This window comes from Ailuropoda melanoleuca, chromosome 6 (genome assembly GCF_002007445.2).
Source record: "Ailuropoda melanoleuca isolate Jingjing chromosome 6, ASM200744v2, whole genome shotgun sequence".
NCBI classification, from domain to species: domain Eukaryota; kingdom Metazoa; phylum Chordata; class Mammalia; order Carnivora; family Ursidae; genus Ailuropoda; species Ailuropoda melanoleuca.
In genome coordinates this window covers 115424943-115449922 of record NC_048223.1, presented here as the reverse complement: position 1 = coordinate 115449922, position 24980 = coordinate 115424943, and the positions used below count along the sequence as shown (strand labels likewise).

Below are 24980 nucleotides of genomic sequence, written 5' to 3'. Positions count from 1 at the left end.
CTAGTCTAACCTTCTGCTTTTACAGAATTGAAGCTCAGAGAGGGGACGTGACTTGGCCAGGGCCACAGTGCTTGAGGGTAGCCCCTAGGACTTTGCTAGAACATGGTAATGCCTTAGGGGAGTGTTAGCCTCTTTCTGTTCTGCATGCTGTCGGGACACGTTTCATCCATTCCTAGGACCGCCGCTACCACTTTACTGAAGACTCAGAGCGTTCCCTCCTGTTCCAGCCTCTCCTGAGCTCTCAACCAGCATTTCCAGCTGAGTCCTGGACACTCTGCCTGGATGTAGCTCAGTTACTTCAAACCCAGCACACATCCAAAATGGGTCTCACCATCCCTCCCCTTTCTGTCCCGAGCCTCCTGTCTCACATATGGCATTGTCTGCCTGAGTTATAAGCTTTGGGGTTCCTGCCACCCCCTCTGCCATTCTCATTCCTTCAGCTGGACCCATCACCAAATCTTTTGCAGTCTACCTGCTGTGCTCTCCTCTCTCCATTCCCTAAATATACTCATCTGATCTCTCACTTGAACTTTGCATTGACCTTCCTCCTGGCGTTCCCGGTGTCAAGTTTCTCCCAATCCACCCTGGCCTCCTCATTGGCAGGCCTTATCTTAGCACCCCAGTGCTTAGAAGAACTGTATGGCTTCAGTCTTCTTCCTTAAATTCTTCTACTAACTGACCTTCCACCTCACCCCAGCCACCCTGTGTCCAAACAAGCCGGTTGACCACCTGCTGTCCCACCAGTGCCCCGGGCAGCTTTGCGCCTCCAGCCCTTTGTGCATGCCAGTGTGGAGAGAGAACACACGCTCTGGGGTCCGCCGACCTGGGTGCATCCTAGCTCTGCCACCCGCTTTGTCTTGGGCACCTCACTTGAGTTCACTGTGCCTCAGGCTCCTTGCATGTAAAATGAGATGAAGGTTATTCCCTTACAGGTTCTTGGGGCTTTGAAGACGCTGTACGTAAAATACTCGCCTAGTCCCCGAAGCATTCCTGGCCCCTCATAAGTCTCAGACGTTCTCAGCGCTGTGCCGCGGCCACGCTAGCTGTTGGCTCGCTCCTGACTCCAAGACTGGGGCTCTTTTCAGCAGACCTTGTTTCCTGATCAGGGAACAACGAAAGGACGGCAGCCCTGAACCTTCAGGAAGACTGCTCGTAAACTACCATGGACAAACATGAAAAATCTAGCCTTTATCTAAAGGGGCCTGGAGGAAAGTTCCTGCCTCTTAATAACCCCATTTGAGTCTTCACTTCCCGTTGGGGAGGGTCTTCCTTACTCCTGCTCTGAATCCCCCTGTTCTTTGGGGCCCTGTTTTTACGCTCTTTGGTCAGAGGTGAGTGTGTGGCAGCTGGTGATCCCCAGGCTGGGGGCTCTTCCTGTGCTGACGGATTCTTGTGATCAGCTTTCCCTTCTCAGCTTGACTGATTCCCATTCTTCTAACCTCTCCTCATAAATCTGCTCTCCAACGCCCCTCCTAGCAGGAAGAATTACTGCTCCCCGAGAAGGGCATGCCTTAAACCCGGGAGAGGCGTCCGTCTCCACAGGCAGTGCGAAGTACCCTTACATCTCACTTTCACAGACCACTACTTTTGATTCGAATTCTCTCCCTCTCCAACCCCTCAGCACCTCATTTTATTTTTTTGTAGAGCAGTAAGAAATTACAAACGGGTTTAAAAAAGGAAAAGGAATTTAAATCCCCTCTAGTCACAGCTCCCAAAGATAACCACTGTAAACATGTTGATATGAGACTTTCCAGAATTTTCCTTTATATATGCATATGTGTATATATATGAATATATATATATATATATATATGCACACACACATCTTTTTTTTTTTAATTAAGTCTTAGGTTACACATACTTTCTGATTAACTGCATGATGACCTGAGGAATGTATGTCTTCTTGTATCACTGACCACATCCCAGAGGCAAATTTTGTTACTTAGATTAACTGTCAACCTCGAGAAGTTTCATGGTTAAAACAGCAGGTCACTCCAGTGGCAAGATACTTATGGCCAAGGCCTGAGTGTTCCAGGGAAGGCTGTGAAGGTAGAGACAGTCAAATATTTTTGCATAGCGTGACCCTTGGTCCCGTTACCAGAAGAGGGGAGATAAAACATCAGTGAGTGACAGGTAATTGCATGAACCGAAGATTGTTACAAGGTGCAAAATTATTTATAGCCGGTAGGTCTGTCCTCATTCCTTCTCCTTAGCCCTTAGAAGTGTTTCTTTCTGCCATCTCTTAATTTTTCTGCTATCCAAGCTTATTCTTTCCAAAGGATGTCCTTTTTTTGATTCTCTGGGATATAGTACCAATTCGCAAAAGAAGGTGTCAAATCAGGATTATTTGGTCCAAGGAGCACTGCTCTGGGAATCAAGAGACTGGTGTCTTGCTTCTGATTGTACCCCTCACTAGCCAGGTGACCTTGGGCGAGTGTCTACCCTTCCCTAGGGGCAGCCACTCCTTTTATAAAATGACAGCAGTGAACTAGAATGATCTTTCACATATTTTTCTTCCTTTTCCAAGGACCTGCATATTGAATCTTGAATTATTCTGGGACTTACTGTTTTTCTTTCGAGCATTGCCTTCAGACCAAAGAAACTTGGCATCTCGGTATATACATTTTTCACATTAATAACACTTATGAAGCATGATTTATTCAATATACACCTTACTTGAACCAAAATGTGTTTAAGGCATCTCATTTGGATACATGGAGGAAGATGAAACAAAGTAAGAAGTGGGAAAAACAGGGACAAGGGGAAAATGAGATAAGAAAGAGAAAATGAAGCCAGGAGCGAGTTCAGTAGACACAGTGCATGTCAGAAGATTATATTTAAACAAATTAAATGATCAGATGTGCCTTATTTGTTTTACAAAAGGATAAATAAGATCACTGGTTTGTAGATGCAGCAGGACTTTTGGAGGTCATTCTAGTCCAATCCCTTTATTCTACTGATAAGAAAACTGAGAGTTCCATAAATTTCTAGGGCAGTAGAACATAAATTGTGCGGGACAGTGATGACAAGTAAAATTAGGTGTGTGTTTGTTTTTAAATTGATATTGGAAACTCTCCACATCCTGGCATTTCCCCACCTCCTTTAAATTGTCCTTTACCTACTCAGGTCTGTGTACCCGCTGGGATGGCATTCTTGGTTTTTATGCAGTTAGGGTGAGACCACAGCCATTGGCTTTAGTTAAGGGGATTGTTGTCTGTTTTGGAATTGTTTCAGAACAAGGGTTAATTAATAAGTCTCTGTTTGGCAACAGGAACCAGGAGCCAGAACGTTAATTTTCATATTTTTTTGGCCCCCTTCAGAGTCATCTGCAAGGGAAAGCGAGAAATTATTTTTTTGCTGTAAGCCCTCCCAGCCTTCAGATTAGAAAAAAAATTAATCTTTCATCTGGAATTTTTTGTTAAAGAAGCTAACCACTTCCCGTAATTTAGAGACTCAGCTAGCTGGGTCAGTGATGAAAACGAATGGGTGATTTGCATAAGGGGCTAATTTATTATGTCCCCTGGGCCTTTCTTTCATCTCTTTCCATTCTAATTAATGTTCTAAGAGGGTCTATCACCATATCAGAAATTAGGGGTGAAAGCAGCTATTGTTAACCTTTATTCTTATGATTTTTTATCATCTGTGATCTTTTAACCATTTTCTTTTCATAGCCAAGAATTTACATAGATAGGGCTGGGGAGTGTGTGGAGAGGAGGTTCCAGGGCTGTGCTCTTTTAGGATCTTTATTCAAACAGTAGATTGTTGTAAAAAAATAAAAATGAGTCGGGATAGCTCTCCAACCACAGAGGGAGTTGCAAAACATACAGAAACGTACAACCATGGTGCAGAATTGTTTCTAAATTCGAGTCCCCTAAAAACCTATATAAACATGTGCATACACACACAGAGTTATAGATGTATTTGTGTACCTGCCTGGTCAGGGCTGTGTGTATTGATAGTGTGTGCGTGAATGTGGCTATCCGTATTATGAAACATTTCGCCTCAAAAAGATCTTCCTTGACATGTGTTGCAGTGGGTTCTGGCTGTGACAAAGGCAGCTGTGTGTGAGAGAGTGTGACACAGCTGAGGAAAGGCAAGAGAACTAGCAATTTCTTCGAAAATCAATTGCAATTTACTGGTACTCAATTGGCCCAAGGTCCGCCCCGTCCAAGCATTAGCATATGACAGACTTTTAATCATTTGGTCAAATGGCCTATTTTTGGTCAAACCACAGTTCTCTCTGGGATTCTGCCCATCAGTCCCAGAGCTGTGTAATCTTCAGACCTGCCCTCTTTTTAAAGGGGAGGTAGGGGTGGGGAGAGGAGTACCCCTGGAGAGTCCTGCTGAGTGCCCTGCACTGCCCAGCTTATCCATGGGCATGTTTTCATTTTGGTCCCTGGTTACACTAAAAGCTAGGTATTATCTCTGATTTCTGAGGAGGACACCTGGGTTCAGAGAGGTTGAGTAGCTTTCTCAGGGCCACACAGCCGGTGAGTGGAAGAATTCAGATTTGCATCTTGCTCCTGCATCTCTTGGTGCTGCTATGTGATGAACTTTTAAACGCAGACCTGGGATCATTTATGTGGTTCTTAACGTGAAGGTATCTAGTTCCTTGCCTCCCTCCTTAATTCCTAGTTTTTCCTTCTTTGTCTTCCACCTAAAAAAACCCTGTTCAACAAAGGGCCTCTAACGTTGAAATAGAAGCCAGTATCTATTATTTTAATATTTATCCCTGCATTCTGTTGGGTTCTTAATTGACAACCGAAATCCAGAACACGCACGCTATTAAAACCATTCCTGCGGAACTGTAGAAATATTAACCAAAGAAGCAATTTCTGGATTGTATCTTTTTTCATTTCAGTGTGAGATGGAAGGCTTCTAAAGTAGAGCAGAATGCCTAGGGCCATTTTTTGTCATGTTGTCGTATAAATAGCATTACACAGTGGTAAAGAAAAGGAATACATAGTTTAGTCCCACTTTAAGGTGACCTAATATTCTATTCGTTTGTCTTACACCATGCTGGTACCCCTTTCCTTTACGTCCCTCTGAATGGTCTCAGAAACACCATGCTGACTATTATTTCTATTACCCTTTGCACATTATCGTTCGGTATACAGTTAATAATGTATGAAAATAAGTATTGATTGCATTCGTTGTCGGAACAGGCCAGCAGGTTTCTTAAAGCCCATGTTTATGAAATGTTTCATTGATCCCTGTTACTATGAGTTTCAAATAAACTCTTGATGAAGAAGATACCAGGAAATCCATGCATTCTGGAGAGCCCTCATTGGAACCACTGTTTTCTTGCACTCTTGAACTTAGCAAGTGGCATTTTGAATGAGAAAAGGAGTGACTGGACTGAAAACTCTAAATATATTCCCAATGAGACCTCAAGAGAAATAAAAGTCATAATAATTTCAACAGCTGTGGGAGGTGATGAGCTAAGTGTTTACATGGAATACCTTGTTTCAGCCTTACTTAATAGTAGGTACTCTTAGCCCCACTGGAGGGATAAGGAAACCGAGGTCCAAATAAGAAACTTGTCAAAGGACACACACCTAAGAGTTGGTGAGCCACATCCTCATCCGGGAAGTCTGGCCGCAGAATCTGTGCTGTAGCATCCATTTGCAAATATATAACAGGAGAGAGAGTTTTGGGAAAGTTAAGTGCACAAACTGTATGAAGGATTATCATGCATTTTATACTGAGTGAGATATATATATATATATGTATATATATATCATACATATACTTGTTTTAGAATAAAGAGAAAAATTGGTCATTTTTGTGATCTCTGTCAATTTCCAGTATTTCAGTGTGATGGAATGGCATTTCTGCCAGATTCATTCATCTGGTATTTATCAAGAACTTACTATGAGTCTAGGGTGAAGCCAGAGGGATTCAGGGGTAAATAGGACCCTCTTTTTTTATTTAGGGATAGGTATAAACAATAAAAATTAATGACACAAAGTGGTAGGTGAATGAGTAGAACTTCACCGGGCTCACATAGAGCCCCAGGGAGAGAAGAACTGACTTGATGGGGTTGTGGGTCAGAGAAGGCTTGCTGAAGGTGACTTGGGGCCAGGTTTTGAAGGATGGATAGTAGTTTGATAAGGAGGGATGGCTGGGGAGGGTATTCTAGGCAGAGGCAACTGCATGGGCAAAGGCATGGAGTGCCGAGGTGCTGGAAATAAGTCACTTGCTGTGGCTGAAGCCGTAGGTCAAGCAGTTGTGGGAGTAGAGCTGGGCAGAGAGGCAGGGTTGCCACACTCAGGGGCTGGCCTTTGTCTCAGCAGAACCGGAGAAGGATGATGGCTAATTTACCTCAGCATTGCTGCATTTTTAGGCTGAATCCTATGGAATTGCCATTTTTATAGGGCAGCATGGCAGAAAAGCAGAAATTGCATATGGTTCAACTTAGTATAGTTTTATGTCATGAAAGTATACACAGGACTCTGGATGCTTCTAGACTAGAGTATGACATAGGCCTGCTGAGAATGAGTAACTTCTTTTTTTTTTTTAATATTTTTTTTTCAAGATTTTATTTATTTATTTGACAGACATAGAGACAGCCAGCGAGAGAGGGAACACAAGCAGGTGGAGTGGGAGAGGAAGAAGCAGGCTCCTAGCAGAGGAGCCTGATGTGGGGCTCGATCCCACAACGCTGGGATCACGCCCTGAGCCGAAGGCAGACGCTTAACCGCTGTGCCACCCAGGCGCCCCAGAGAATGAGTAACTTCTTATCACATGAGGTACCCTCTGGGGAAGTAACAAATGGGGCCTGGAGCACTGGTGCTGTTAGCCTCGGTTCCTGGTGGACTCAGGGCAAGTGTAGGTCAGGTTCAGGCTCTTCTCTCTCAGTCTCATCTTCTTCTTGGAGGGGGGAAAAGATGCTCGAGGCTCCAGAATGCAAAGACCAAGTGCACACAGCTCCCCATTTAGATGCCAGAGGTGGGCAGAGGAGTCAGGAGTCAGTGAGGCTGCCTGGGCCTCACAGGGTGGTCCTGGGAAGGTGGGTGGGGACGTGGGGGGAGCAGATGACAGCAGAGCAGACGGGCACCAGCAGGAGTGAGTGCAGGATGCAGAGCGGTCTGGAGCCAAGTCCTGAAGGGTCTTAATTATCACGGTAGGAGAGATCGTCACTGCAAATTGTTTCTTAGACGTTGAGTTACCTGACCGGTCAAAGGAGGCCTGTCCTGGTGGGCGGTGGCAATGTGGACAGTCTGGGACCCCTGAGAGGAGAGTCTCCACCTGCCCTTCTAGATCCCCCTAGTCCCAACCCCAGTGCTGCCCTCTGTCCTGGGCTCAGGATGGGCTCCTGCCTTTTCCCTTGGGGCAGTGGCTCAGCTCAGGCTGTCCTCTGGCTGGGAGGGATGGCCCTGCGCAGCCTCTTGTGGCCCTTTGGAACCCTGATGGACAGTACCTGTTTGGAGGACTCAACACATGGGCTTGATTTTCATTTGTTTGCTGTATATCATTTTACTCTTCTGGCACTCTGGTCCTGTGTGTCACTTGGCTGTTTTCTGCACCAGATCTTCGACTTTCTTCAGAGCCTTTTGCAAGAGAGTGTCTGAATAAAAACTCAAAGATTCTAAATGCAGGGAGTTGTCTTAATTGAAAGAGATGCCTGCTCAGACGGGGGCACGCCTGGTGAGGGAAGGACGAGGAAGGAGGGCTGCTGGGACTGCTGCCAGTAATTACCGTGGCTCCCAGAGCTGGTTCCGAAGAAGTGACTGAAGCCTCTCTGTGTCCTTTCTTGAGCCCAGGGTGCGTTTATGACATTGTTTTAATGCTGTCGTGGGAGCAGGAGCTGGGAGAGATGGTGCTGCCCTTTTTGACTGCTGCTGATCTCTGGGTAGGAACGCACCCAGAGCTGGGCAGCACTTTCCCACATCACAACTCACCAGGCAAACAGTCTGCCTTCATTCCAGAGACTTGGGTGGGGCTGGGGAGGGGCAGGAGATGACACCCTGGGAAATCATGAAATGCAGAAGAGCGGTGGTAAAGAGCAAAAGTCTGGGGGTTAAGCACACCCAGATTTGAGTTCCACATTCCCAGCACTTACTAGCTGTGGGACCACGGGTAAACAGTTACTTACTCCATTCTAGGTCCTGTATCTGAAAATGGGGATAATAATAGTACCCGATTCATAAGGTTTTTGGAGGTAACACTTAGGAAGAGTGCTCGGAAGTGCTCAGTAAATCGTGGCTGAGTGACTGCCAGTCTCTGCTTTTAATGTGTACACGAACTGAACTCCCTTCTTCCCCCTCTCCCAATTTATTAGCGTGAAGCAGGAATAGGAGATTGAGTGGATGTAGGTTTCTTCTGCTCTGAAAAAAATAAAAGGAAAAAGAGAGGGAGACATCAATAACCATACCTGAAATGAAGATCGCCGATTCAGTGCAGTCCAAAACATGGATTATCTCCTCTAAAATAGCAGGAGTCATGTTCTTAGAGATCTTACTCTATGCCTGGCAGTGTGGCTAGCTGCTAGAGAGATGGTAGAGAACCTGAAAGAAAGTTGAGAGCAGAGTGGAGTGCCATGGAGGGAGGGCGGGGAGGAGAAGGAAACACGAAGGGAACTCAATGGAGGACAGAAAGCTCTAGAAGGAGGTGCCAGGGACTACTGCGGTGCAGGGATGTGGAGAGTGGATTCCAGGTGAGGCAAGGTACATTGGTGGAAAAAGAAAAGGTGTTCACCCAGCATGAAAAATTTATATTGGCTATGCTAGCCCTGTGTTGAGTGGATGTGAGTGTGGGGAATCCCTAGTGGGTTTTATTATTTTTATTATTATTATTCTCAAGAATGTTTAAAAAATGTAATGTTTGCAAACAAAGTAGAAACAGTCGAAGCATTGCTTTCTATTAGCGGTATAGGGTTCACTGGCTATGGGTACTTTTTCATTCTTGTCTTCCAAATTGTAATTTTAAAAGATGAGGCATTTCATATTCAAGAGTTTCTTTTGTCTGAAATAAATTATTCATTTCTACGCAGTTTCAGAAACAATGAACATAATACTTAATGCATCACAATTAAGCAAGCGTAGTTTCGTATAAAATTATGTTCTGTGCATTTTGGTGGCAAACAGAGCAGTGTATCCTATATCTTGTCGACATTTGTTCCTCATAAGCAGAACATAAAGAAGTAGAGACTCAGAAATGCATTTTCTTTCCTCTCCCAGTGGAGGAGGGTAACTTTAGACCCAAGCAGCCTTGTTTTTGACATTCCACAGCTGTTGGTGGCTACCTCGCTCTGCAGAGAAAGTGAACTTACTGCTTCTATATTGTGCATGGGGTCAGGTGACGGTCAGAATTCTTGAGCGGTGCCCATTCATCCCAGTCCCCTTTGTCTGGGTTTGAGATCTTTCTAGAATTGTCTCGTAGAAGGGCATTTGCTGGGGATTTGCTGGCCTGGATTTGCTGGGGATGACTTCCTTTTGTGTTTGGTGGCAACTGCTTTTTGAATGCTGGCTGGTTTACCATGCGTACCTTCACCGAGGATCTGGCTTTTAGAATACCCTTCTTGTGCCAAGGTCTCCTTACAGAAGTAGGCATTGCCAGCTAGGGGTGACATCTCCATAGGAAGCCTCTTCAGGCTTGAAGGTTTAGCTGTGATAATCCCCAGGCATGTTTTTGAGAAGCCTCCAACTTGAGTCTCAGCCCTGAGGTCACAGTCAAGGCTAGCAGAGCAGTTGTGAAGACATTAATTGTGAAATGCCTGCTGGCTGCCCAGCAGGAGGATTCGAGGTGCCTTCATAGGTTATTGCATTTAATCCTCACAAAAACCCCGAGCGTTGGCACAGTGTGGGGGGGTGGGGAGGACTAGTCACATTTCACATAGGGGGAAATCAAAACTCAGAGAAGTCAAGTGATGTGCCTCAGGCCACACAGCTAGTTGGTGGAAGATGCTGAACAGCCCTCTGATGATACGGGCACTCTTGTGCTCTCGGCTTGCACCTGTGTGTTGGTGCCACACCTTGGAGTATCTGCCGAGTCCCTTGCTCAGACCCATATTTCCTGCATGGGGTTCAGAGGACCCCGGAGTCTGAACTGCCAATCTGAGGAGCTCCTTTTTAGAATATATCCATCCAACTGCCTGCCGGATAGTCCGGTCCCATCAACATCTTCCGGCCAGCAGTCTGGCAAGTGCCCTGTTGAACTTGCCCTCTCTCTTCAACCCGGGGGGTGAGGCAGAGGAATGTTAGCGTCTTAAGGAGGTGTCTTTCTAGAGGGGAGCAGTGCTGTGGTGGAAGGAATGTGGATTCGGGGTCAGGCCCGGATTTGCATCAGACTTCATCAGATCATGACGTAGGCAGGCTCTTTAACTCCGCTGAGCCTCCCTGCCTGATTTGTCTGGTGGAGATAATACTTGCTCTGCAGAGTCACTGTGAGGCTGGGATCTTAGTGGTGGGAGTGTCTAACACGCTGCGCAGGGCCCCCCCAAATGGTAGAAGTTTTTATTGAAAAAATGGGAACGTACTCATTGGCCTCCAGACATTTCACTGCACGGAGGGAGGGTGTGTGCGAGCCTGGCCCTTGTGCTGTCCTTCCAGCTTTCTCTCAGACTTTGTGGCTGCTTCTGCAGACCCCTTTGTGCATTTGTAGTTGCACCTCTGAGATGAGCGATCAATGACCGATCGGCCGGTTCCTCTATAATAGAGAGCGGCCCCACTGTGCAGTACCACCCACCGGCTGTGTACTTGCCTTGGTATACTCCGCAGCCCTGCCTTCCGGTTACTGAATTTCCCCCCAACATTCCCACGGCCTCGCAGAGCTGCCACAGTAGCCCCCGAGCGGGGGGTCAGTCATTGACTTGTTCCTCCACACCCTCGGCCTTAATTAAGAGAAAGTGCAGCGTACACAGATGGACCTTCCAGAAAGGGCTCTTATGCAGATCCGGCTGGCGCTCAGCTCCTGTTGCGGTGCACTCTGGAGACCTAGGGAAGGAGGGTTATTGTGGGTTCACACGCAGGGTGAGTCTCCTGACTTGAATGCAGAATTTTCCTATTAAGAGCAGAACCAAACAACTTTTTAGATAAGCACTCTGATGTGGGCCAGAAATTCCTGGCAAATATTTACCCTAGATGTAAAACACTAAGTTAGAGGTTGTTTGGAAAACCCTAAAATAGAAAAATTTATACTCAGGGTTTTATATTCGGTGCATGAAGAAAAAAAAAGAAAGAAAGAAAGAAAGAAAGAAAGAGAAAGAAAGAAAGAAAGGCCTATGTTGTTTTCCATTTCTTCTGAGCTGCCTTTTATGATACAGAATGATGACAAAGTGGTGTCCTCCCTGGCCTGTCCATTCCTGCGCTGTCCCCCCGCTCACTCAGCCTTCCTCTGTGTTCTGCTCTCAGACACATACCTCCCCCCGACCCCAGCCACTCTGGTGTTTTTGCTCTGTAAGTCCTGACCATGGACTTGGTCCCATCTCAGCTGGAAGACCTTACGAATCTCCACATTATGAGCGTGGATGCCGGTGTTGGCAGATTTTCTTCCCCACCAGCTTCCAGAAGTAAAGGGATTCTATAGACTGGTCCTGGGGACTTGAGAAATTCTTGCCATGTGTCAAGTATCTGGGTTTGAGTCTCTGAACATCCCATTAAATAAGTTACTTTCCTTGGCTAGACCCCTCTGTTCCTCTGGCAAAGCAGTCTACGGGTCATCTCAGTGGTTTGAACCTCCACCTTCACATGTTTTGTGCTGTCATTGTCCTATGGGGGAGGGGTATGGTACTCTGGAAGCTGTTCCCACCCCAGCTGTGTTGGTTGAAAATGGTGGTGCTACAGCTAGATGATTTCCCCAGAAACTTTCTATACTGATTTGGCATGTGCCCTCCCATGCTTTGTCAAAGATCTTTGGAGGACTTCAGCCAGCCATCAGCACAATTTTTAAAGATCAACAAGTTTTAAAATAGCAACAAATATTTACCAAGACAACCTTTTGCTAGGTAGGTCCTGAGGGCGGGGGCACGGACAAGACAGATGAGGCCCCCAAACTCATGAAGTTACAGTCTCGTGGAGGAGACATAATGAGTTAAAACAAGCCTTTTTGGTTGGCAGTAAGTATCCTGAAGAAGACAGACCATTGTGATAGCAAATAGAGGGAAAAGGGAAAACCCATTACATGGGGAAATCAGGAGGGATTCCTTGAGGAGGTGACTTTGCCCTGAGATCGAAACGCCAAGAACTGACCCTTCTCAGCACTGGCACGAAGGCCTCCAGGTGAGCACAAGGCTGTGTACTCCTCATGAACGGGGACGCCCGGGTGGTGGGACCCTGTGTCTTTTTGTCAGTGACAATCACCTCTTGCTGCTCTAGGCAATGGGGTGAAAGGCCGCCACTGGGTGGGGGAAGGGAACTGTGGCTGGGGGGGGGGGGGGGGGGGGTGTTGGTGGTGGGGGCAGTAGGAGGCTTCAGGCCATGGCCTCTGCTTCCGGGGCTCATGTAACTTACACAGAAAAGCACCCACGGCTGCACTACTGCCACACTCGAGAACTCTGAGCTGTGGAGAAGGCAGCTGTTTGAGGCAGAGACTTGGTGTCTGAGTGTGTCCAAAGTGACTGACTTTGCCCTGTTGCCTTGAAAATGTAATTCTTCAGGGATAGTTCTCTGTTGGTGGCTGTTCTGTATTGATTGGTCTCTTTTAAAAAAAAAGACAATGCAGAGGGAAATAATTATAGAATATTGGAGTTGGAAGAGTCTTTTATGATCCCCAAGTCCAGGCCTTGGTTGATGCATGGCTGACAGAACTGGAGGCCGGAATGGTTAAAGGCGGACTGGTACAGTGACTTCGTCTCAACCCCCTTTCTCTGCCCTTGGTAGACATATGCAGAGTGTCCAAGGAAAACAGGCCTGGAGGATGGGGAGACTTGAAGGCGTGACAGCTTTGTTCCTGCAGGCATCTGGACTATCCTCGGAAGAGGAATTCTTAAATAATTGGCTCCCTGCCCACTTCTCTGGCCTCATCTTGTCTCATTCTCTTCCAGAAGGCTCAGGGATTCTTCAGCCGCTCTGCCTTTTTTCTGCCCTCAAACCCATCCAGCCTGTTCCGTCTCAGAGCCTTTGCTCTTGCTCCCCTCATTGTCCGGAATGTTCTTCTTCATCTTCACTTGGTTGACTCCTCCTTGTCATTTTCAGCCCATAGGGCTTCCATAACCACCTAGCTGAATATTCTCCCCCTCCCCATCCTTTATTACATCTCCCTATTTCATTTCTTCATAGGACTTAACCACTATCCAGAATTATTTCGTTGTTTTACTTGTTTGTCTGTTCTCTCACTAGAACGTTAAGTTGTATGAAAGCAAAGACCTCGCTCATCTGGCTTGTTCATTTCTCTGTCCCCATTCCTAGGAAGCCACCTAGTACACTCCTAATGAACAGTTATTGAATGAGCAAATGAATGAACATGCCGAGTGCAAATCGGGTCGTATTGGGTGTCCAGCACTTGTGAAATAAGACAGAAGGGTACATAATCATGCTTTTAGACAGCTTGTAGACTTGTTAGATAGTTGCATCTGTTAGGACTCTTTTTTCCTTATGAATGATGGAAAACTTACCTCTTACAGGCTGGCATAATGAAGGGAATTTGTTAGCTCTTGGAATTTATAATATATCCAGAGGTAAGGCAAGTTTCTGGCACTATCACCAAGAACATGACTTCTTGACCTTTGTGTGAAGGTATCATCTTTAGGGTCAAGTGAGTGACATCTTCCAGAAACTCCACATTCCTCCTTCATGGTCACAAAGGGGCCTCAGCATTTCTAAACGTCTCAGCCTCACACATGCCATCCTTGGCCAAGTACTTGGTGATATAATGGTGAACAAAGTCAGATTGGTCCTGCCTTCATGAAACTTGTCTAGCAGGGGAGAGGGACACAAATACATAGAACATTCCCAGTGTAAACAGAGCTCTCAAGGAGAGGCTGGTGGAGCTATGTAAGAGCTGTAATAGGGATCAGACATGGTCTGGGTGGGAAAAGTGCTCCAGGCAGGAAGAGGGTGAGGCCGGCTGTGTGAAGAAGCAGGCAGGCAAGAAGACCAGTGTGAGATGAGAATGAAGAAGTCATCTTGGGCTGGTTAGGACTCTGGGGAGGAGCAGGCCTGCGTCCTTAGCCTGCATGCCTCAGCATCCAAGTGCACCGTGGCAGGAACTGTGGGGCCTGCATGGTTTGCTCAGCCATTGTCGTCATTGTCACATTTGAGGAGGACCAGTGGGCGCCCATCTGAGAAAAACAAGTGCCTGGGGCACAAGTGCTGGCTGACCAGGGATCTAATTCGTTTGCTTTTCAAAGACAGCCCCCTTCTTTTAGTCTGGTCCCTCCATCCGTCAGCCTCAGGTGAACTGGGCTCATATTCATACCTGCCCCAGGTACTTCAGAGACTTGTTGGCAAGCTTGCTTGAAATGACACGTGACAAGATTCTTTGTGAACTCCACAGTTCAAAACCAAGTTGCTTTTGGGTGTTTGGATTTTCCTTCAACTGTGGGAAGAGATATGGATTCAAGACAGTTTGTAACAATGAGTCCTAGAACTCTGAGTCCGGAAGGAGCTTGAGGGAGCCTTTGGTTAAACTGTGGAAGGTGAGATGTGAATTGTTGAGACAGTCTTCCAGCTGGGGATTTGAGGTCATCTCAAGGTCGGCTACCTTTCCTCCTCTGTGTGCAGCGTGTCCCCTCCAAGCCCTTTAAGGCTCCAAGGGAAGGAGTAGCTCTTCCTCTTCCTACCTGCTTGGAACACACCTGGCACGTTGTAGGTGAAGCTCAGGTCTAGAGGCTGTGGGTGACTTGGCCCCAGCCTCATAGTGAGAGAAAGGCAGAGCCCTGTGGTCTTCTGGTCTCCAGCTCTGTGGCTGCTCCCTTGCTCTCCCCTTCTCCCTTGCCCCACATGGACCACATTCCAGAAAGAGCCTAAGACCATAGATCTATCTGACTCAGCCTGTGGAGCACACCACTGGCTGCCCCGTTTGCCTTGCATGTTTTTAAAAGGGAACTACTGTAGGTGAAGTCGAAGTCTACAAAAGCATCATTGAATGAGTATTTTCTGAGTGTCTTCTTTAAACCAGACATTGTTCTCTATGTTGAGGAGGTAGTGGGAACACGGAGCCTACATTCTGTCTGGGGGGAGATAGATGGTAAAAGAATATGTAATGAAGATGAAGAGAGGAAGGTATTGTCATTTACCTGGGTTAATGATGGTGCCATTTTCTGAGGCAGGGGAGGACCAGGGGTGAGTATTATTTTTGCTTTGGGAGTTGAAGATTTAGATTTCCATTTGGGACATACTAACTTTGAAATGCCTTTTGGTCTTCTGAGCAGATGTCTTCTTCTCTGCCTCTCTGGAACTCAGTCATCATGGAACTTTTGTTCATCCTGTCATATTTTATGCTTTGCCACATATGTATTTCCATGAATAATATTCCACTCTGTATGGGCATTTATGTTAGTTCCTTGCTTTTGAGATTACAAGTAATGTTGCAAGAATATTTTAATTCTGGCCTCTCTGTGCATATGTGGGGGAGTTTATAATTACAAATAGAACTATTGGGTTTTGGGGCCATGCACATTTTTTGGGTAACATTTTTATTGAGATATAATTCATGTATCATTTATGGAGACACACATTTTCACCTTGTTTTTCAATCCTCCAAAACTAGATTTTTATTTTTAAGTAATGAGTACATTTTCTTTTTTTAAAGATTCATTTATTTTTTGAGTGAGAGAGAGAGAGGGAGAGAGAGACAGAGAGAGTGTGTGAGCTTGAGTGGCAGGTGGGACAGAGGGAGAGAATCTCTAGCAGACTCCCCACTGAGCACAGAGCCCAACATGGGGCTCGATCTCAGGACCCTGAGATCATGACCTGAGCCTAAACCAAGAGTCAGATTCTCAACCAACTGAGCCCCTCAGGCACCCCCACAGACTATATTTTTTAGAACCATTTTAGATCTACAGAAAAATTGAGCAGACAGTACAGAGTTCCCATATATCCTTCCCCCACTCTTTCTCCTATTATTAACATCTTGAATTAGTGTGGAACATTGTTACCATTCATGAGCCAATATTGATGCATTGTTATTAACTAAAGTCCATATTTTACATTATCATTCCTCTTTATGTTATATAGTTGTATGGGTTCTGATAAATGTATAATGTCCTGTATCCACCACTACAGTATCATACAGAGTAGTCTTAATGGCTCTAAAAGTCACCTCTGCTCCATTTATTTGTCTCTGCCCTTCTCTTGAGCCTTTGGCAACTGATCTTTTTACTGATTTGCTTCCATAGTTTTGCCTTTTCCTGAATGTCATGTCAGAATCATATAGCCTATCAGACTGCCTTCTTTCACTTAGCAATTGCATTTAAGGTTTTTCCATGTCTTTGTGTGACTTGGTAGCTCATTTCATTCTGTCATTGAATAATACTCCATTGTCTGGATGTACCACAGCTAGTTTGTGCACTCTCCTCTTGAAGGATATCTTCCTTCCAGCTTCTATTGCTTTCAATTTTTGGAGATTGTGAATAAATCTGCTGCAAATATTTAGGTTCAATTTTTTGTGTGCATTTAAGTTTTCAACTAATTTAGGTCAATACCTAAGAGTATGATTGGTGGACTAATCTAGGTCTACGTTCAGCTTTGCAAAAGCTGCCAAGCTGTCTTTCAAATTTGTGATCGCAGCAGCAACACGAGAGTTCCTGTTGCTCTCTACCCTTGTCAGCAGTTGGTATTATCAGGTTTTGGGATTTTAGGCATTCTAATAGAGATACAGCGGTGTCTTGTGGTTGTTTTATTCTAACTTGCAGTTCCCTAATGGCATGTGATGTCGAACATCTTTTCATGTGCTCATTTGCTATCCTTGTATCTTCTTTGTGTTCTGATGTCCGTTCAGATTTTTGACTCATTTTAAAACTTGGGTAGTTTGTTTCCTTGTTGTTGAGTGTTAAGACTCTTCAGTGTATTTTGGGTATTTATCCTTTATCAGATATGTGTTTCACTGTGTTTCTTTATGTTTGAAAATGTCTTTATTTAGCTTCATTCTTGAATAATTTACCTGAATATTATAATATTCTAGTTTGGTGATTATTTCCTATCAGCACTTGCACAACATCATTCCACTGCCAGTTGGCATCAGTTGTTGCTGATGCGAAGTCTGTCGTCAGTCTAAGTATTATTCTTCTGAGCTAGCTTTTCGTTTTTCCTTCTTCGTAATAGTTTAATATTTTCCTGATGTTTTTTGTTCACTGATTTTACTGATATTTCATATGGTTTCATTTTTTAAAATTTCTCCTGTTTGGTATTAGGTATGATTTTTTTTCTTTTTCTCTATCTGGATACTTGTGTCTTTGTTTAGTTCTGGAAAATTCAGTGATTCTTCTAATACTTCTCTATTCTCTCAAATTCTCTTCCACTTGAACTTCTATGAGACAGAGCTCTTATTCTTTCCTCCATATCTAAGAACTTTGGAATCTCAGTTTCCATTTCTGTATTTCTCTGAGGTCCACTGGGAGTCAGGCCTTCAGTTCTGCCTTCCTAGTCATTAATTCTCTCTTTGGGGTTTTGTTGAACCTATCTGTTGAGTTATTTATTTCAACAGCTATATATTATTGTTTTAGAATTCACATATATATGAATAACAATATATATATGAATATGGATATATATGTTTTAATGTCATTCTTTAATGTTTTTAATCTTGTTCTTTCCTATGAGATGTATTTCGTGCTTTCTATTTCTTCTATCTCACTGAACATATTAACATATTTTTTTAAAGTCTCCTTTCTGACCAACTTCTTATCTTTTCCTCCCATTTTTTGCCCCTGCAGACTCTATCATGACTGCTTACTTCGTTGTAGTTTTTTTTTTTTTTTTAAGATTTTATCTGTTCATTTGAGAGAGAGAGAAGGAGAGCATGGGTGGGGGTAAGGGCAGAGGGAGAAGGATAAGCAGACTCTAGGCTGAGCAGGAAGCCCAGTGTGGGGCTTGATCCTAGGACCTCAGGATCATGACTTGAGCCAAAGGCAGATGCTTAACCAACTGAGCCACTCAGGTGCCCCTTGTTTTATGTTTTAATATTTCAACTATAAGTTCATCTTCAGTGACAGTGGCTTTCCCTGGGAGTCCCACGTAAGTTCTTGAAGGCAGCGTAGCTCAGTGTACACCAGCAGGCTTAAGTTTGGGAAGCCTGTTTTGGAAATCTGACTAAAATAAGAGATTATACCTTTTATTTATTTATTTAGTGATTTTTTAAAAAAATATTTATTTATTTGACAGAGAGAGCACCAGCAGGGGGAGCGGCAGGTGGAGGGAAAGGGAGAAGCAGACTCCCTGCTGAGCTGAGTTTTTTTTTTCTCCGCTTTACACTCTTTTTTACCAAACAAATAAGTCTGGTAGTAGAACTTTTTAAATTTAATGCATAAATATATAAATATAAGTCCCTTTATTAGAGAAATTGTACATATTGGTGAATTTGGTCAATGATCACATCTATGGGTTAATTGTTTAAAAATCAGAACAATAATTAGGATAGAATCTATGTTCTCTTCGTTATATTGTAAAATGTCTTGTATAGTCATCTTCTATTGTTGGAATGACAGCTTGTACAAACTTCAAGAAAATTAGAAGATACATATGAACACCAGTTCTCCCCCTCCTTCTGCAACAGTCTCAATGATTTTCTTCATCACCTCAGTATGCCTGCGTGGGTGAACTGAACGCATAGGAGGCAGTGGGAGATGAGGGTGATTTTCAGTGTTTACTCTTTTCTTCACATGATCTTCGCTGATGTCTTCATACATGTGTTCAACTGTTAAAGGTTGCCTTTGCTCATCATAGCTGAACAACCATAGTCATGGTTTCTGGTAATATGTATCATAAGTGCTATAAAGGTCATAAGTTCTTGTTTGCAAAATAGCATCTTCACCTTCAGCATCAGTTTTAGCTTTACAAGCTTCTACTATTTTCCTTGTGTCTAGGGTAGCCTCATCTGTTTCCAACAATCCTCTTTCTTCATATTCTTCCATATCTGCAACTTCTCCTTCATCTTCTTCCTCCTCCTCCTCACATATTGCTGAGCAATCTTGAAGTTTTACACTGTCCTTGCTTTCCAACGTAATCTCCTTTACTGCTTCAGTTATTCCTGCAATTCCTGTGTTATGATAAGTATCTACCCATCCCCCATCACCATCATCTTCTTCACTGATAGCTTCCGATTCATCTGAATATTCCATCTGTTTGCACCGCTTGTAGCATGGCACATTTTTGGTGACCAAAAATTGTTTGCCTGTTGGTAGGTATGCCTTCACTTTCAATTCTTCCCCTGTAGTGCATTGCCAGGTTGGACAGTGGCAGACTTAAGTGATCTCCAGCTGCCACAAACTCTTCTGGGGGTGATAACACCTGTTTCCTTTCTGGGACCATGACCTGAGCTGAAGGCAGACACTTAACTGACTAAGCCACCCAGGTGCCCTGAGATCATTCCTTTTAAATTCCACTCTCTGTCACTTAAGCAGGTAATAATAATTTGTCCCTCCAAAGCTAATCCATATACACTAAAACATGGCCTTAAAATTATCCTACTTTGCTTCTTTCATTATTTGAGGAGAGGAGGTATCCATGAACATAGAGTTTTCAATGATAAAGAAGCCCTTTAAAAATTGCCCCCTTTTTGCTTCAGAAACCACATGTAACACCAGAGTCTTGAAGTAATCTATATTTGTTTGGCTGGGCCTTACAGATTTCATGGATTATGGGCCAGTTTTAAGTGAATTCCTTGGCTTGAGATCCACACATCATGGGAAGAACATCCTTAGGAATCCACAGTCTTACAAAATTGAAGCTTCTTTCTGTGTCTTGTCCCCAGGGAGTGAGCAGAGATACTCTGGGCCTGTTTTCAAATCTGAACCTTCCGGGCCACTGGTTTCATGCAGGGAGGTCTTTGAGAGTTTCCTGGCCAAAAACCTGTGACCGTGGTGGTATTCACTCATGTTCCTGTCACAGTGGTTCTCAAGATGGGCTACGCATTGGAATCACCAGGCAACTCAAGTGTCTTGATGCCTGGACCCCACGCCCACCCCTAGAGATTTTTGAAAGCCCCCAGATGATTCAAAATGTGCAGCCCAAGTTGAGAATCATTGCCTTGTAAGCATATGCCCAGTTCCCCAGTTTTCTCTTACTTTCATTTTATTGTTGTTGTTGTTTTTATATTACAATTAGCATTTTCTGTCTTTTCTGTTTTTTGAGGGGGTTGAGTGGTGTTGGAGGGGGGAGTGTATTAGCTCAGGTTGCCATACGGGCCATAAACAAGAGGCACCAAATTTTAACCAGCATGCTTAGATAAAAGGATGCAGACAGAAGGTTTCAAGAGGCCTCCGTGGCTTATTGAATTCTTCCTGCAATTTTTAATTTCTCTGCAAAAGATAACTTTTTTCTGGCATCCGCCCTCCTTCATTTCTTTCAGCGTGTGTGCTTATCACATATCTTTAATTAAAATGAATTTATAGTTTGGGGCTGAATTTGAGTTAATGGCATTCTCTGCCTCTCCTTTGTGATACAAATATTTGAACATATTCTGTAGTCGGAGAATATATTACAAAGTAAGTTAAATTTAGGGGGCATACATGTAGAAGATTTTAAATGTCACTTAAGAAATGATGGACATTGTGTTTTTGGGGGGGTTGGATAAAGTAGATTGTTTAAAAAATCAAGGCGAGAAGTGATATTTAGAAGGGTAGTAGTTTCTCTAGCTGACTTAAGGAAATACATTTGATTTAAGTGTGATTTGTGAAGTGGAAAGAGGGCATTTTTTGAAGGGTTCTTTGTTATTAAAAACTCTGTTTTTGTGGATACTTTTTCTCCCCAAATAATGACAGGATCGAAGCACAGCAGTTTTAAGGACGTGTTTTATTGTAGATGGATTGGTTTTTTTGAGGACAAATTGTCATTATTTGCTTAAGTGACTTTTTATAGGGGGTGGGGTTTAAAAGGAATAATCTCTGTTTATAGTCAAATTTTCAAAACAGGTTTTTGAAACTGCAGACTTGACTGTGGTCTGTGCTGAGCTACATCTGCACATAATTGTGACCATAGACACTTGTGTCCCTGAGTACGTACATCTGCAAATAATTGCGCTTTGAATTGCCAATGCACAGGATGGGTTTTAGGCTATGTCTAAATAAGAACAGTGGGGAGATGAAGCAATTATCTGGATAATTCAAGCCAAAAAACAAGAATTCCCCATGTTATATCTCCAATTTTTGGGATATTTCAGTGGAGGGGATGTTTTGATTGAAATCATCTGAGTAATTGTCATAGTTTTCCACTTCACTTTGTATGTGTAAACACAGCTGTTGTATGATTGACATTTTTTTTTTTAAGTCTCCCTTTTGGAAATCACCATTTTTCAAGATCAAAACTCTTGCTCAGGGATTGTGTAGTTGAACCCACTTTTCAGATCCTTAGAAATGACCTGCGGCCTCCAGTGAAAATGGCTGGGTAGCAAGTTGATTTTCCTAATCCTTGTGTTGAAGAACCTTGTTTCTGGATCTAGTGATATTTCTAGGTAGCCTCAAAAAAGTAGACAGTAATCTAGCTAATGCTATGAAATCCTGCACATAAAAAAAGCTTGTCTTCACCTGTATCCAGTGATCACAGATAGCATGGCCAACACTTCCGTGTTTAGAAAAATATCCAATTTGACCATCCTATCGGTTCCAGATGGTACCTGCATCTGATGAGTCTCCATTTACTGCCAACGTGGACTCTCAGCCAATGCATTTTAATTCCGTCCCCAAACTCATCTGCGTCATGTGGCAATATGTATTAATACCCATTGAGCTGCCGCTTGGATCAGCTGAGGATGCGAATCTGCTAAAGGGAGACAATGCAGAGACACTCAGCTGGGAGGCCTCTGAGACCTTCTGAGACTCTGCATTTTTGCATCTGAATGAAGGCAGTGTAAGAACTGAGAAATTGTGTTGTTGAGATTTGTTTTGACAGGTCTGGTTCTCCAAGGCCTCTTTCTGTTTTCTCGGTCTCTTCCAGGCAATTTGAAATGCTCACAAGATAGTTGGATGAAAACATGGGGACCGTGATACTCTTGGTGACAGGTTCTTGGAAACATGTGAATTGGTTTTCTCCCCCTGTTGTTGGTTTTAGAAGTTCTTTAAGTTCTTCTGGCAAAAAACACTCTGTCACTTCAGTATCCCAGAGTATTGTTTTGCAAAACCACACGTTTTCGAAATCCAGTGTTGTTATGAAATTATAAATTATCTATTATGTGAAAATAGGTGCATCTTAAGTAAGGACTTGTTTCTGAGGACTTAGAACCATTTTATTTATCTATGAATCACTTTAGCACAGAGATCGAGAGCGTAGGGTCTAGAGCAGATGGTTATGTGTCAGATCCCAACTCCATAAATCGTAGCTGGATAAATCATAAACTCTCTTAAGCCTCAATTTTATCATCTGTAAAATGGGATGATCTTAATTGTATCTGCCTTACAGGATTGTCTTGAAGATTAAAAGCTTGGCGTCATCCCTGGCATAGAGTGAGCACTCTGTCTTTTAGCTGGTATTCATTTATTCCTTTCACTCTGTAGTTGTTTGTGGGCGATGCCAGGTTGCAGAGATGTGTGATTTTGTCTGTCTTCTTCGGCAAGCAGCTTAGGGGCTAACGGGCTGGAAAAGCAGGTGAAAGTTACCTGTGCCGCACTGTGGTGACTGGAGGGCAGATAGACATACCTTTTCTAGTTGTTTCCCCGCTCTTTGAGGACATTCTTTGTGCTCTGCACGAGTAATGCTATCCGGTGGCTGTGACGGACAAAAGTTTAAAGTGAGTCATTCTCTCTTCAGGTGCTTTGATTTTTGAAAGATGGTAGGACCTGACCTTGTGAAGAGAAATCCATCTCTAGAAAATGTTTCTTTGTGAATTTGGTTTTGTTACTGTTTATAAGAAAGAAAATGGTCATTTGATGCCAAGAAGCCACTCTAAATTTCTGCGGTGTGGGGACATGAGTGGGGCACCATCCGAGCCCTGAAAATGGGAAGCAAGGTTGAAGTGGAGTAAGGAGCCTGGTGTTGGGCGGGAGTGTCACCACTCAGCAATGGAGTGGCGCAGTTGCCTGTCCTGTCACGGTCACAGTGACGGGAGTAAAAGGCGGGCGAGTTAGATCAGCCTGTGGCACAACAGTGGGGGCTTTGTCCTGAAGACTTAAGATTATGGCAGCTGCTTCCTAAAACTCAAAAGTCACTTGGATTTTCTTGGTGGCTTGATGAGCCAGATACGGAATTTTAAAATGCGATGGCTTCCCATTTTTTTAACACACTGCAGAGAAATCAGACGAACACCTGCTGTAGATGTCCTTTGCTCCTATATGAAGTGCTGTGATTTACTGGACCTCACGAAGCTCTAAGGGACACGTCGGTTGTGACCTTTTAGTCTGATGACCCCCTACTCATGTAATGAGGAGCCATGCAACCAGGGCTCTATTCTGCAACACTTTCAAAATTGCTTTCATTTTTTTTTTGCTGAAATTTAACTCTTCCAAAATTTTGTTAAATTTTGGGCGACTTGGTTGTCAGTTTAAGATTTTGTTTTCGTTGCTAGATTAAAATAATATCGCAAGTATAAATTATCTTTTAATGAAGACCAGCAACCTTCTTTTGTCGAAGAGGATACTTGTCTATCACAAGATAAATAATCATTTTAATTATTACTGTGGCATGGGAAACTACTTTTTAAAAAGAATTTCATTCTAAATGTATGACAAGACTAAATTAGTATTTAGGAAGCACTGAAAAGAATTCATTGTTAAGTTACGTTTTTATCTTACATCCTATCTGGCTTTCTTTCTTTAATTGAATGTTATTATTTTGGACCTCATAATATTTGCTGTGGGTAAAATAACAATAACTCATTAGATTCACTGCCTCTGCATGAGATCAATAACAAAATTTCCATTATTTATTTTCCCAAAAGACCTTTAGACACTGCACTTCCAGCATGTTATAAAGGAAAGGGATTTTATAATGATTTACTTTAAAAAGATTTTCACCTCTGATATATACCCAGCAAAGCCCCGCTAGAACTGCACTGTGATAATAATAATTATAAAACAAAAATGTCAAGAAATTGTTCCATCGTGATCTGCATTTTGACTATACATGAAACCTGAGAAAAGCAAGGCATGCAGAGCATAACAGTGTTTAGACCCTGGCTTTGTTTGAACAAAATTTATTAACTGGATGTGTTAGGAAGAACGTAAATATAAACATTTTTAGTGGAAACCCACAAATAAAGACGAACATGTTTGCTCATTGATTGGCTAGCTGACTTCTCTCTCTTTCTGGACATCTTGGTAAAATAAATTTTCCTGTTTGCTTCTAATATAAGTTGGACATGGCTCATGATACTCCTGCTTCGAGATTTCTCTTCCACAGGTTTCAGTATGAACCCAGTAAGGAAAAATGAAAAACAAAACACAGAAGCTTTCAAAGTGTCTCACTTTAGGGGAATTACAAATGCTAATCCTATATAGCTAGTAAGCTAGCCTTCAACGCAGGCAAAATTTATAGATTTCTTTTTTTTCTGGTATTGCAGCCTTTAAAAGGAATGGTCATTTGTTTTGCATGTCAATAGTTTAAAATTAAATATGGAGGAAGAGATTTAAATATTCTGTTTCAGAAAAATCTGTAATGTTCCATAGATTTTAGAATAAATGGATTAGATTAGAATAATTGCAGAGGACATTATTCCTTCATTGAGCAGATTACAACCAATTAAGTTGTAATTCGGAGCCCTTGTTAAATAAATATCCCTTATCATCAAACATGACAGCAAAGTGTCAGAGAAAAGACGAGTGTGAGTTTCCCCGATGCAGTCAATCACTTTCCAGAAATTGCACGTGGACACGGAATATATTCAGAGAATGCAGACAGGGAATGGTGTATGTCACATCCTGGGTAATTTGAAGTCTGGGCCTTCTGAAGGCA

The 24980-nt window shown here is 43.3% G+C and overlaps 1 protein-coding gene and 1 pseudogene across 4 annotated transcripts in view; one reads left to right on the top strand and one right to left on the bottom strand.

Annotated features, from left to right (window-relative positions):
- The window catches only part of GFRA1 (GDNF family receptor alpha 1), a 211528-nt gene that overhangs the window by 8927 nt on the left and 177621 nt on the right, over positions 1–24980 (top strand). The window lies entirely within an intron of this gene.
- Positions 18537–19975, bottom strand: LOC100470507 (annotated as a pseudogene).